The 11,025-nt window shown below is 32.5% G+C and overlaps 1 long non-coding RNA gene across 1 annotated transcript; it reads right to left on the bottom strand.

Annotated features, from left to right (window-relative positions):
* Positions 1–1,237: 1,237 nt before the first annotated feature.
* On the bottom strand, positions 1,238–2,147 carry LOC137236351 (uncharacterized). The gene is made up of 3 exons (XR_010948387.1): positions 1,715–2,147; positions 1,442–1,645; positions 1,238–1,374 (listed from the first exon to the last, which is right to left on the bottom strand). It is a non-coding gene; the product is annotated as an uncharacterized lncRNA (long non-coding RNA).
* Positions 2,148–11,025: the final 8,878 nt, after the last annotated feature.

Genomic DNA, 11,025 nt, shown 5'->3' with positions numbered 1-11,025 from the left:
CGAAGTTAGTTTTGGGAGCTCGGTTCCCCAGTAGGACTATATCACACATATACACATATCGCCCATTTCCCAGCCAGCATTTTTTGAAAATTTTGATCAAAAAATATTTTAATATCATACCCCAAGATGATTAAAAACGTTCAAATTTAAAAGCATTTTCTGTTCGAAAATTAACGTATCGTCGGAAGAAAAATGTACCATAAATGTGATTATTCTGGAATAATCATTTATGATTTATATTTCTAAATATTTTTTATTCATTTATGTGATCATATTTGATATCATTAGAGGATCGAACTTTCCTTTTTTGCAATTAACATTTGTTAAATTTTCACAAACATTTTCTGATCATATTTAATATTATTTATGATCATAATTCGTTTTTTTTTTTTTCATAAACACTTTTTAATTATTATTTTGACCACATTTGATATAATTTTATATTCACAATGAATGACTTTTTATGATCAATTATTAATCTTTTTCTACTACTTTTTGTATTCTTATTTTAATCATATTTTGTATCAATTTATAAACGCCGTAAACTATTTTTAATGAAGATTTTTTGACTTATTCTAAGATACATTTGTATCTACTTTTCTGATCATATTTAGAATCATTTTATGATCATAATATATGCCTTTTACTAGTAGAATTTTAAAATATATTCCGTGCTTTTTTGATCATATTTGATATTCCTTTGTGATTCCTAAAATGGTTTCTCCTTATCCTTTTTAGAAGTAAAAACACCAAATTTTTTGTTGTATGTAATTTAAAATGTTTAGTTATATTTATAAATATCAAAGTTATTTCTATACATTATATTTATATACAAATTCTATTTATTCATTTATAAATTGACAGAAAAATTAAGAAATATTAATAATTAATATAAAATATTAGCAACAATTTTAAATGTGTTGTGGTTTTGTCGATTTAAATTCCAATGAAGGATAATAATAAATGTAAGTAATTATATTCAGTATTTATCTATTTATTTTATTTATTCTTTAAAACAAGTTTCTTTCCCCGTCTTTTTCCTTTTTAGTACACGTTCTTTTGCATGTGCAAAGTGCTTTTGCAGGACTCCGTTCATGTCCTTTTGAAATTTTAAATGGCAAATACCTGTAAATAAAGACAAACATTTTGCATTATTAATTAACTTAATGCTCCTTAATAATAATATTTAAATAACAAAAACACTACAATCTTACTTTTAATAATGGATATAATGAAAAGTTTTTCTGCACTTGGTTTCTCAGCTGTGCCCTTCCAACTAAATACACTCGCAACTTCGTCAGTGAAAACTTTTCGTATTGCAGCTCTAAGGAACTGAGACTGCCCATCGCTACAAACTTTATTTATATAATGCTTCTGAAGAAAACATAAACATTTACATTGCTAACATATATTTCTAACACTAGTGTATGCACTTACGTACAAACTGATCTAATAATAATACTTTTGAATAGTGGTAGCCCATCAATTCCAAAATCCAGTTCAATATTGGGCAAAACGTAATCTGTTGATGTTAAAAAATCTGTCAGAGCATTTCTTATGCCATAATGCACATAACGACCATCACCGACTTTTCTTTGCTCTACTGTGGTTGGCGTTTTTAATATGGTTCTACCGTCTTTCGGAACTTTAATTTTACACTTTATTATTAAAGTCAATGAAGCATTTAAGGCTGCAAAAGTGACCATGTACTTACTAGCCCAATTAGCAAGTTCTTCGCAAATGTCATAATCATCTTCCTCACTATCACTGCTTGAAAATATTGAACCGTCAATATCCTGAAAATTTTCCCCAACTTCTTCTCTTATCAAAGTGGAAGAATTTATTTCTGATGTTGTTGTATGTCCTTCTGCATACGCACATAATGAAGTCAGTTTTCTAGCTTTCCTCCTAGATATGCGTCTTATTTTTACCGATGACATTTTTTCCTAATTATAAATAAACCTTGTTATTTTTTCTATTAATCCTAGTTTTAAGCAGTGGCTATTCATTCGTAAGTAATACCAGCAACAATAACGCAATCAAATATAAGCTTATGGAGCAAAAATTGTCGAAATTCCCCGTGCTACACTACCACTCAATTGTTTAGTGACAGTAAAAACATTTTCTACACTCAATAAAAAACTCAGTGATAGGGGACATATTTGGTAAAAGTCCGAAGGGAGAAAATAAAAATCTTAACTCGTTCAAAAGATATTAACAAAAAAATCGAAAAATTACTCGCGGGTTCCTCTGAAACCGGAGGTGGAATCCATAGCATTTTTGCTCAGAACACCTTTCGGTATTGACGGCATTCGGCAGCGCGCAAAAATTACCCTGGGTGGGTCCAATACCGGTTTGGAGACCAAAACTATATCCGCGCAAAACACGTATGTTCAACTAGACTTTTACCACACATTTTTCACTCCCTCTGTTTAAAATTATTTGCACTTAATTAATTTAAAACTTGTTCATTACCTAAGGGTGTTGCCTTTGCTGTAATGACTTCTGTGATGACTTCTGAAATGTGTTACTGCAGCTGAAAATGCACAAAAATACAAATTACAGCGGTTTATTTTCTGTATATACATAATTACCTTTCTTACTTTTTTCAGCAATGTCCTATGTTGCTTGATGTATGTCAATTTTTCAGTATTGTTTCAAAGGTTTAAATTACATGGTTCAAAAATTACTTCAAGAAAATAATTTTTGACTATAAAATCATAAGTTACATAATATATAAAAAAAAAAATTTACGTAAAGTAGAATTCTTCAAGAGTGTGACGTTACCTTCTTCGCATGTATTAAATAATCTAAAAGAATATTCAAAAATGAATCCAAAATGTGATTGGAATTCGGAATTTTGTTATAGCTAAGTATTTATTCACCTCAGCTATTCAAAAATGATTCTGAAATGTGATTAAAATTTGATCACCAGTTTTGTATCATCAAAAGTAAAATATTTGACTATTCCATCTGTTCATTTTTATGATAACTCAGTTTCGAAGCACCAAAGCTATTAAAAAAATATACCAAAATGTGATTGAAATCTGATTATCAGTTTTTGATAAGCAAAAGCAAACATATTCGATTATTCCCACTGCTAAATTGTATTATTACTCATTTACTAGTCACCAAGTGTAATAACAAATGTTTCAGTTGGACGAATATTCGAAATTTATTCATCTAAATGCTGTGTGGGTTACGTCAATAGTGTCATAATTCAAAAAACACGAACTTTTAGTTAAAAATTAAGAAATTTGCTAAAGGAATTTAGCTTATTTCACGCCACCCGTTTAAGTTGGTATAAATACATATCTAATATGTAAGTGTGACACAAAACAAAAATTTCGAGTAAAATAGAGGATACCTTCATAAAAAATAAAATAAAAATATAAAAAAATTATGTAAAGAGAAAGAAGGAGATTTTACTAAAAAAATGGTTAATTAAAGAAAAAAAATAAATAAAGTACTTAAATTGCGAAAAATTAAATGAAGTGAACAAACAGTTCCATATAAAAACGCAATAAGTGCACTTGGACCTTTTTCCGGGTTTTAATGTTATCATTGTGGAAATATGAAGATTCTAATATTCGGATATTTAATGTTGGGATCCCATTGAGATCTATGTACGTAATTAATTTGTATTAAATTTGTAAACACTCCATTTCATGAATATATATGACCATATCTACCATAAAATATCGTCTGTGAACAATATAATACTAAGGTATAACAGAGCAGAATAAATTAGGAAGAAAGGAAAAACAAACAAAAACATTGAAATTATTCACGCAATCATATTTACTAAAATAAAATTGATTTCATAACTTTAAGCGACATAAACCAATTAGGGTTTTGGGATCTAAGCATCCGATTAATGGATATATAATCCAACAAAGTTAGCCTAAAAATAAATATAGTGGGTAATATACTGCCTATGCAAGACGGCCGCTATGATGCCGGTTGCCGCTCTGACCTAAAATCAAAAAAAGTTTTTGGGACGTTTTTTTGTTTCGTAATTATCATAAAAGGCAATATAAACAAGTAAGGGAGGCTAAGTTCGGGTGTAACCGAACATTACATACTCAGTTGAGAGCTGTGTAGACAAAGTAAGGGAAAATCACCATGTTGTAAAAAGAACCTAGGGTAACCCTGGAATGTGTTTGTATGACATGTGTATCAAATGGAAGGTATTAAATAGTATTTTAAGAGGAAGTTGGCCATAGTTCTATAGATGGACGCCATTTAGGGATATCGCCATAAAGGTGGACCAGGCCTGACTCTAGAATTTGTGTGTACGATATGGGTATCAAATGAAAGATGTTAATGAGTATTTTAAAAGGGCGTGGGCCTTAGTTCTATAGGTGGATGCCTTTTCGAAATATCGCAATAAAGGTGGACCAGGGGCGACTCTAGAATTTGTTTGTACGATATGGGTATCAAATGAAAGGTGTTAATGAGTATTTTAAAAGGGAGTGGGCCTTAGTTCTATAGGTGGATGCATTTTCGAGATATCGCCATAAACGTGGACCAGGGGTGACTCTGGAATTTGTTTGTACTATATGGGTATCAAATGAAAGGTGCTAATGAGTATTTTAAAAGGGAGTGGGCCTAAGTTCTATAGGTTGACGCCCTTTCGAGATATCGCCATAAAGGTGGACCAGGGGTGACTCTAGAATTTATTTTGTACGATATGGGTATCAAATGAAAGGTGTTAATGAGTATTTTAAAAAGGAGTGGGCCTTAGTTCTTTGTGTGGACGCCTTTTCGAGATATCGCCATAAACGTGGACCAGGGGTGACTCTAGAATTTGTTTGTACTATATGGGTATCAAATGAAAGGTGCTAATGAGTATTTTAAAAGGGAGTGGGCCTTAGTTCTATAGGTGGATGCATTTTCGAGATATCGCCATAAACGTGGACCAGGGGTGACTCTAGAATTTGTTTGTACTATATGGGTATCAAATGAAAGGTGCTAATGAGTATTTTAAAAGGGAGTGGGCCTTAGTTCTATAGGTGGATGCATTTTCGAGATATCGCCATAAACGTGGACCAGGGGTGACTCTGGAATTTGTTTGTACTATATGGGTATCAAATGAAAGGTGCTAATGAGTATTTTAAAAGGGAGTGGGCCTAAGTTCTATAGGTTGACGCCCTTTCGAGATATCGCCATAAAGGTGGACCAGGGGTGACTCTAGAATTTATTTTGTACGATATGGGTATCAAATGAAAGGTGTTAATGAGTATTTTAAAAAGGAGTGGGCCTTAGTTCTTTGTGTGGACGCCTTTTCGAGATATCGCCATAAACGTGGACCAGGGGTGACTCTAGAATTTGTTTGTACTATATGGGTATCAAATGAAAGGTGCTAATGAGTATTTTAAAAGGGAGTGGGTCTTAGTTCTATAGGTGGATGCATTTTCGGGATATCGCCACAAACGTGGACCAGGGGTGACTCTGGAGTTTGTTTGTACGATATGGGTATCAAATGAAAGATGTTAATGAGTATTTTAAAAGGGCGTGGGCCTTAGTTCTACAGGTGGATGCCTTTTCGAAATATCGCAATAAAGGTGGACCAGGGGCGACTCTAGAATTTGTTTGTACGATATGGGTATCAAATGAAAGGTGTTAATGAGTATTTTAAAAGGGCGTGGGCCTTAGTTCTATAGGTGGACGCCTTTTCGAGATATCGTCATAAAGGTGGACCAGGGGTGACTCTAGAATTTGTTTGTACGATATGGGTATCAAATGAAAGATGTTAATGAGTATTTTAAAAGGGCGTGGGCCTTAGTTCTATAGGTGGACGCCTTTTCGAGATATCGTCATAAAGGTGGACCAGGGGTGACTCTAGAATTTGTTTGTACGATATGGGTATCAAATGAAAGATGTTAATGAGTATTTTAAAAGGGCGTGGGCCTTAGTTCTATAGGTTGATGCCTTTTCGAAATATCGCAATAAAGGTGGACCAGGGGCGACTCTAGAATTTGTTGGTACGATATGGGTATCAAATGAAAGGTGTTAATGAGTATTTTAAAAAGGAGTGGGCCTTAGTTCTTTGTGTGGACGCCTTTTCGAGATATCGCCATAAACGTGGACCAGGGGTGACTCTAGAATTTGTTTGTACTATATGGGTATCAAATGAAAGGTGCTAATGAGTATTTTAAAAGGGAGTGGGTCTTAGTTCTATAGGTGGATGCATTTTCGGGATATCGCCACAAACGTGGACCAGGGGTGACTCTGGAGTTTGTTTGTACGATATGGGTATCAAATGAAAGGTGTTAATGAGTATTTTAAAAAGGAGTGGGCCTTAGTTCTATATGTGGACGCCTTTTCGAGATATCGCCATAAACGTGGACCAGGGGTGACTCTAGAATTTGTTTGTACTATATGGGTATCAAATGAAAGGTGTTAATGAGTATTTTAAAAGGGCGTGGGCCTTAGTTATATAGGTGGATGCCTTTTCGAAATATCGCCATAAAAGTGGACCAGGGGTGACTCTAGAATTTGTTTGTACGATATGGGTATCAAATGAAAGGTGTTAATGAGTATTTTAAAAGGGCGTGGGCCTTAGTTCTATAGGTGGACGCCTTTTCGAAATATCGCCATAAAGGTGGGCCAGGGGTGACTCTAGGATTTTTTTGTACGATATGGGTATCAAATGAAAGGTGTTAATGAGTATTTTAAAAAGGAGTGGGCCTTAGTTCTATATGTGGACGCCTTTTCGAGATATCGCCATAAACGTGGACCAGGGGTGACTCTAGAATGTGTTTATTCGATATGGGTATCAAATTAAAGGTATTAATAAGGGTTTTAAAAGGGAGTTGTATATGTGAAGGCGTTTTCGAGATATCGACCAAAATGTGGACCAAGGTGACCAAGAACATCTTCTGTCGGGTACCGCTAATTAATTTATATATATCATACCACGAACAGTATTCCTGCCAAGATTCCAAGGGCTTTTGATTTCGCCCTGCAGAACTTTTTCATTTTCTTCTACTTAATATGATAGGTGTCACACCCATTTTACAAAGTTTTTTTCTAAAGTTATATTTTGCGTCAATAGACCAATACAATTACCATGTTTCATCCCTTTGTTCGTATTTGGTATATAATTATGGCATTTTTTTCATTTTTCGTAATTTTCGATATCGAAAAAGTGGGCGTGGTCATAGTCGGATTTCGGCCATTTTTTACACCAATAAAAAGTGAGTTCAGGTAAGTACGTGAACTGAGTTTAGTAAAGATATATCGATTTTTGCTCAAGTTATCGTGTTAACGGCCGAGCGGAAGGACAGACGGTCGACTGTGTATAAAAACTGGGCGTGCCTTCAACCGATTTCGCCCTTTTTCACAGAAAACAGTTATCGTCCTAGAATCTAAGCCTCTACCAAATTTCACAAGGATTGGTAAATTTTTGTTCGACTTATGGCATTAAATTTATCCTAGACAAATTAAATGAAAAAGGGCGGAGCCACGCCCATTTTGAAATTTTCTTTTAGTTTTGTATTTTGTTGCACCATATTATTACTAGAGTTGATTGTTGACATAATGTACTTATATATTGTAAAGATATTAACTTTTCTTTTAAAATTTGAATTTAAAAAAAAAATTTTTTAAAAAGTGGGCGTGGTCGTTCTCCGATTTTTCTAATTTTTATTAAGCAGACTTACAGTAATAAGAGTAACGTTCCTGCCAAATTACATCATGATATCTTCAACGACTGCCAAATTACAGTTTGCAAAACTTCTAAATTACCTTCTTTTAAAAGTGGCCGGTGCCACGCCCATTGTCCAAAATTTTACTAGTTTTCTATTCTGCGTCATAAGTTCAACTCGCCTACCAATTTTCATTGCTTAATCCATATTTGGTAATGAATTATCGCAGTTTTTCGATTTTTCGAAATTTTCGATATCGAAAAAGTGGGCGTGGTTATTGTCCGATATCGTTCATTTTAAATAGCGATCTGAGATGAGTGCCCAGGAACCTACATACCAAATTTCATCAAGATACCTCAAAATTTACTCAAGTTATCGTGTTAACGGACAGACGGACGGACGGACATGGATCAATCGAATTTTTTTTCGATACTGATGATTTTGATATATGGAAGTCTATATCTATCTCGATTCCTTTATACCTGTACAACCAACCGTCATCCAATCAAAGTTAATATACTCTTTGAGCTCTGCTCAACTGAGTATAAAAATGTAATGTTATATTTTTGTAACTTTTTCTTTTTTGTTCAGTATAAGACGTACTTTATCTAAACAAGGGATTAAATCTGCAAATGCAACAACATTTTCGAGCAAATTTGCCATTAATTGTTATAAATAAATTAGTTAGTTTCAACAAAAGTTAACTCATTATTTGTGATTCATGTTTTTTTGAAAACAACTAAAATAAAAAACAAAGAATCTGTTAAATAAAGACTTATGTATTTACGTGTAGGTAAAATTTGTCACAAAAAAGTGGGCCGGTCAAAAATTAATTCTATTTAAGATTTTTGGTACGCTATAAATTATTTTGGAACAATTTTTTAGGATTTTGGTAGAGGCTATTATAGGTAAGCGGCAACAATGGGAAACCATATTTGTATGCAGGTGAAACATTTGTGCCTTCGAATTTAGCGGGGATACATAAAATTTGACATTCGCATTAGAAAACTTAGATAATTGTTCCCAAAGATGGCGCGCTTGTGCACGATAATGAATTACGATATTTGTATGAATTTTTCGAATTTACAAAAAACCTTTTCTATTAATTATAAACAAATAGAGTAATATTTGTTAACAAAAATAGGCCTATGCACTGCGGCTGATCAATACGAATCGATTCATATAACTTTTATATGATTTTACGTTTGCTAAGTATGCGAAACAGCCTGTCAATTGATTGTATGGAAATTTTGTTAGCGTATTAATATATAGATTACGTACAAATAGAAATGTACATAAGTATGTATGTGGCTAAAGAAAATATTACAGGTTAAAAAGGTGAATGCTATTAATTGTTTTTAACTAGTATTTACATCTTAATAACGATTATTTTGCATATGCTCGAATAAGTAGTAAATAATGCTAAGTATTTCTATTCTCTGAAATACAAATGATATTAGCGGGAATTAACAATAAAAAGGAAAAGGGGGTCTTATTTTGAGCGAAACAGGACATTATATACCCAGCTGTATGCCCTGACATATATATTAAGGATATATTTTAAGATAAATATCACGAAATTTAAATGATACGAAATATGAAATATGCTGCTTTTATAAGCTCTATTGTCTCGTTCACCTACTTCTGCTAGGGTCGACAGTTTTCGCGAACAGCTTATTGAGCATTTTCCTAGTTATTTTTCATTTTTATACTCAGTTGAGCAGAGCTCACACAGTATATTAACTTTGATTAGATAACGGTTGGTTGTACAGGTATAAAGGAATCGAGATAGATATAGACTTCCATATATCAAAATCATCAGTATCGAAAAAAAATTTGATTGAGCCATGTCCGTCCGTCCGTTAACACGATAACTTGAGTAAATTTTGAGGTATCTTGATGAAATTTGGTATGTAAGTTCCTGGGCACTCATCTCAGATCGCTATGATGAACAATATCGGACTATAACCACGCCCACTTTTTCGATATCGAAAATATCGAAAAACCGAAAAAGTGCGATAATTCATTACCAAAGACAGATAAAGTATAGGCAGAGGTGTTCTACGCAGAATTACTGTGCATCGCGCGATTTTTATTCCAAATTTTCTATTTTTTTTTTGTAAAATAAATAGAGTTGAATGAAAAAGGTCCATTTTCCTCGTTGGTACTATTTAAAAAATGTTCATTCGTTGGAACAATTTAAAGCATCTGATACCACGAAGCAAACAGTGAATTAGATCAAATGGCTGTATGCTTGTGTTCGTGGAAAGTAAACAAATAAATAATTAAATTTTACAATAATACTCAAATTGAAACAAATGAAAATAGTTGATTGTGGTTTTATAAACATTATAAAGTGTACTTATGTATAAAATTCTTGTGAAAGTGTTCATATGTAGATAAAAAGTGATAGTTATACCATGGTAACTTTAACTACTAATTACTAGTAAATTGTTAATAACAATTAAAAATTACTTACTGATTCTCGTTGGGGAACTCCCTGAGAAGCTATGTGCAAAATTCATAAAAATGAAATAACTCCCAACTTTAATAAATGAAATAACTCTCAAAGAAGGAAATAAAATAACTCCCAATATTTGCCAGAAAGGTGTTCTAAGCAGACTTGTTCCTTTTATTTTTTACTTTTAATAAATTGTGTTAATTTCATAAAAAAAAAATGCGATTTTTTTTAATAAATTACGTTTACTTCGACGACACTATTCAAGTTTTCTTTTAATTGTAACTTTTACATATGTGCATAATAGTTTGCTGTATTTTTCAAATCTCATTGTAACTGATTATATAGTATAAAGATACCATTTCAAATTTTGATTTGGGATTTATTTAATTTTTTTGGGACTTATTTTATTTGGGAGTTATTTCATTTTTTTGGGAATTGTGGTTTCACTATGTGCAAAGGTTCAAACCCCTTTGGTTTACGAATAAAACCAATTGGTGCCCTAATGTATAACCGACCCATAGAAACTGTTAGAAGAACGTCAAAGTTTGACAAAATTGTATTTTTAAGAAAATGAAATAACTTCCAACAAAAATGAAATAACTCCCAATGCCTGAATTACAAACAATGAAGTAAGTTCCAATAAAAATGAAATAACTCCCTATCTCAAAAAATTATGAAATAACTCCCAAAGAAATTTTATTGGGGATTATTTCATTTGGGAGTTATTTCATTATGAAATAATTACAAGCAAAAATTATGAAATAAGTCCCAATGAATTGGGAGTTATTTCATAATGAAATAAGTCCAATTTGTATGGAAAATATTTGGGAGTTATTTCATTTTTTTGTTGGGAGTTATTGCATTTGGGAGTTATTTCACTGCACCGTAAATAATTGCATTCCATTATTGTTT

Source organism: Eurosta solidaginis, unplaced genomic scaffold (genome assembly GCF_040869045.1).
Source record: "Eurosta solidaginis isolate ZX-2024a unplaced genomic scaffold, ASM4086904v1 ctg00001929.1, whole genome shotgun sequence".
Taxonomy (NCBI): Eukaryota; Metazoa; Arthropoda; class Insecta; order Diptera; family Tephritidae; genus Eurosta; species Eurosta solidaginis.
This window is presented reverse-complemented; position numbering and strand designations above follow the sequence as displayed.